Raw genomic sequence first — 4,493 nt, forward strand, 5'->3', positions numbered from 1 at the left:
GGAGGGGCAGAGAGACGGAGACAGAATCCCAAGCAGGCTCCAGGCTCCAAGCTGGCAGCACAGAGCCTGGTGCGGGGCTCGAACTCATGAGCAGCGAGATCCTGATCTGAGCCAAAGTCAGACACTCAACCGACTTAGCCACCTGGGTGCCCTAATATCTAGCCATCTTTTAAGACCAAGCTTCTATGACTTATCACAACCCAAGCATAACAGTAGGGATTAAGAGAAGCAGGAGTGAAATACTGCCATTTCACTTATTTTGGAATACCCAAAATCATTTTTTGCTTTTGTTCTATGATCCTTTAAATTTTATCATCATTCTGACCGACTATCTTGACCATGTATTCAGGATTTAACATTCAAGTTTAGTTTTGGTATTTTTACAACCTCTGCTGTACAATTTGACATAGGCTTCGGCCATTTAGGATTTACGTCATTAGCATAAAAATAGACGTATATGAAATAGTCCTTATATAAAGTAGGTCAAAATAAGTTAAACAGACCACAATAACTGTTGGCACAATCCAACAAAGTTAGAGCTTTGGCTGGCCGAGATCAGTGCCAAGCTGTAGCCACCTGAGACATACTTTGCTTTTATTCTGCCTATATTATGGTATCTTAAATCAAAGGTTTATCAAAGCTGTTAGTGGAAAGAATACTAATTAAGGATCTAATTTATGTCATCTTAATCTAAAGCACAAAGCTTAAATACAAAACCTCTAGATTTCTACATTTGAGAAAACCTGAAGTGCTTTTAGAACGATCACCTAAAGCTTTCACAGCTATCTATGTTCGATGTATTCTCTACCATCCTTCTAGAACTTAGGACCCTGAACTCTGAGATCCAGTGACGTATTGTCAGGAATACTAACTGCTGATATGTATGTCCTTGAGCCATAGCCTCAAACTTGTTCTACAAGTTTCTAGAATTCTTTGAATACAACTCCAAAACTTCATTTCAAAGTGGAAGACTATTCCAAATTGTTTATAAAAATTCTGGCTTAATTTTTTTTTTTTCTTAAGCAGAAGCACCAGTCAGTATGACAATGACCATTAGGAGGTACAAGGCAAGGCTGACGTTCTATTTAACAACATCAGGAAAGGACTTGCAATATCACCTTTCATCTGTCAAATAGGTTTATTGTTTTAAACAACATCTGTGCAGGAATCACTAACAGACAATGAGAGGTTGAATTATTTGGACAGTTAAGTTTCTTCTAATCCTAAGATTTTCTGATCATTCCAAAATGTGTTTAAAAACTATAGCAATAGCGGCACCTGGGCGGTTCAGTTGGCGAGGCGTCCGACTCTTGGTTTCGGCTCAGGTCATGATCTCACGGTTCGTGAGTTCGAGACCTGCATCAGGCTCCATGCTGACAGTGCAGAGCCTGTCTGGGATGTCTCTCTCCCTCTCTCTCTACCCCTCCTCTGCACTGTCTCTCAAAATAAATTAACCCCTCCCCCCCCCAAAAAAAAAAACTATAGCACCATAGGGGCACCTGGGTGGCTCAGTCAGTTAAGCATCCAACTTTGGCTCAGGTTATTTTCTAACAGTTCGTGAGTTCAAGCCCCAGGTCCGCCTCTGTACTGACAGCTCAGAACCTGGAGCCTGCTTTGGATTCTGCCTCCCTCTTTCTCTGCCTGTCCCTTACTCCTGTTCTGTCTCTTTAAGATAAATAAACATTAAAAAAATAACCATAGCAACACAGAAGGACCAAACACACATACACAAACATCCCACACATACCACATAAAACTAAAAAGCAGACATATTCGTCGTTTATCTGCTATCTCAACTACAGTCGAAATAGGGTTCTTTCCAGAACCCAAACAAACAAACAAATGCTAGAATTTTTGGAAACAAATTCAGAATGCAAATGAAAACATCAAAAACAAGAATGTTAATAAAAAGATCAGGATATTCTTCAGAACACAATACCTGAAAATAGGCTCCGCATTATTGCACACACACACACACACACACATGTTCTCAGGCCAGACAGCCTCAAGAATCCTGTGCAGTCAGTGTGTGCGGTGTTCCCTGCACTGAAGTTTTGTCACTTCTGATTATATCCTGGTATACAGAGTGAAAGGTACAACTGGGGTCCATTGATGGAGCTGAGAGACGGGTGTCAGCTAAGACGTATCATCACCAAACTCATCTGATACAGAAAGACGCCAAAAGATGGCTGGTTAGCAGAAAAGAAAGTGGTACGACTTCTGTCCTACCCCATTCTGATTAACAAAAAGATGTCAGATGTGCAGTATTTGGGGAGCATTCATTATGAGTTAATTAGAACATGTTGAGTGGGAATGAAGAGTGAATAACTCAAAGGGATTTATAGTCACAGCTTGGAGCCTAGCAGCGAATGCTAAAGTTCAGCAACACCAATCCAAAGGAAACCGTACCCGGAGGAATATAAGTTTCACTGTCATGAAATAAGATAGTTGCAAGTGCAAATGATTATTAACTAATATTGCCTCTTGTTCTGAAAGCTGTCAGAGCTTTGCTATGCGGCACTGAAACAGCTGGGAATGTTCTGTCCAGAAACCACTGGGAGAAACCTTCTAGCTGGGTTGAGGTACAAACACTAGATCCTTGCGAAGGATGTAAGAGCCATATGTTTGTTTCTGGGTCACACACAAAAAAATGAGCACCATTTTTTTTTTTAGTCTAAGGTATTTGTTTCTTTGATTAATTAAACACTTACTAAGTGCTTGCAAACGGATAGGCACTGTAACTTCTTAGCAATTGACAAGTAACACCAATCTTGCTGTTATGGAAATTGCAATCTAGAAGACACTGATTGATCATTTAACATTCTCTACCAAAAATGTCAAAAAAAAAATAAAATAAAAAACTACCTTCAGGGATCAGGTCTATAGCTTGTTACTAAAGAAGTTTCTCGGTACATGTGCAGGACTGGAAACCACAAAGAGGAAGTGCAGGGTCCTTTCTAGAATGTAAAGCTCGCTCTGGGTATTGCTTCTGCAGCTGCCCTTTGCTGTTGATGGTCTTTCTCCCCTCGAACAAGAGGGAAGGGAAACCATTTGAGCGGGGAATAAAAGTCAAAAACAAACAAACAAACAAAAAAACAAAAAACAAAAAACAATGAAAAGACTTAAAAAAAAAAAAAAAAAAGCCCTGTTGGTTAGGATAAGCTAACTGCTGTAAAAATAGATTTAAAGATGGAGGGGCTCAACTTAATGAAAGTTCGTATCTCATTCATATTTCATTCTTGGGCAAGCCGTTTGGGATAAGGGACCTGTTTTCATCCATGCTGCCATTTTGGCCCTAGACACCTTTCATTCTGCTGTTCTAGCATCCCATAGGGCCTGTCATCAACAGCCATCAAGCAGAAGGTGTCAGAACGTGAGGAAGGCACACCTGCTTCTGAAAAGCCTTGGTCCCAAAGTGGCACCGGCCACCTTTCCTTTCATTCAATTGACTGATGACTGGTACCAATACAATGACCAATACAATCACCACGCATAGTAATGAGGGGGTGGTGTGGAAGTAGCAAATGTAATCATTGATTTGGTGACTCCCTTCCAGCTATAACTTTATAGTGTGAATAAAAAGACAAGGTTTTGGTGAACGGTTAGACTTCTCTACAGTGACAGCAAAACAGAAAACGTCACTTACTAAGCAAACTTGTCACCTCTGGACCTTTCACTAGTCATAAAACATTAATAAAAATGTTATTATAAAAGGTTTAAATATATTTGATATACAAAAATATTGTGAAGTGTTTCAGAGAGCAATTTTCTTTTCTGGGCAGGTTTAAGCTTATCATAAAGAATGTTTCCTTTGGTGAATATCTGGGTTGACAATTTGGATAATATGGCACAAGAACAGACACTCAGATCAATGGAACAGAATAGAAGACTCAGAAATGGACACACAAACGTATGGCCAACTAATCTTTGAAAAAGCAGGAAAGAATATACAATGGAATAAAGACAGCCTCTTCAGCAAGTGGTGCTGGGAAAACTGGACAGCGATATGCAGAAGAATGAACCTGGACCACTTTCTTACACCATACACACACACAAAAAAAAAACTCAAAATGGATGAAAGACCTCAATGTAAGACAGGAAGTCATCAAAATCCTCGAGGCAAAAGCAGGCAAAAACCTCTTTGATCTTGCTTTCAGCAACTTCTTACTCAACACATCTCCAGAGGCAAGAAAAACAAAAGCAAAAATGAACGACTAGGACCTCATCAAAATAAAAAGCTTCTGCACAGCAAAGGGAACAATCAGCAAAACTAAAAGGCAACCGACAGAATGGGAGAAGATATTTGCAAATGACATATCAGATACGGGGTTAGTGTCCAAAATCTATAAAGAACTGATCAAACTCAACACCCAAAAGACAAATAATCCAGTGAAGAAATGGGCAAAAGACATGACTAGACACTTCTCCAAAGAAGACATCCAGATGGCCAGCCGACACATGAAAAAATGCTCACCATCACTCACCATCAGGGA

The 4,493-nt window shown here is 39.9% G+C and overlaps 1 pseudogene; it reads left to right on the plus strand.

The window, feature by feature from the left end:
* The first annotated feature begins 2,856 nt into the window (after positions 1-2,856).
* On the plus strand, positions 2,857-3,060 carry LOC122199092 (annotated as a pseudogene).
* The last annotated feature ends 1,433 nt before the right edge of the window (positions 3,061-4,493 follow it).

This window comes from Panthera leo, chromosome C2 (assembly GCF_018350215.1).
Source record: "Panthera leo isolate Ple1 chromosome C2, P.leo_Ple1_pat1.1, whole genome shotgun sequence".
NCBI lineage: Eukaryota > Metazoa > Chordata > Mammalia > Carnivora > Felidae > Panthera > Panthera leo.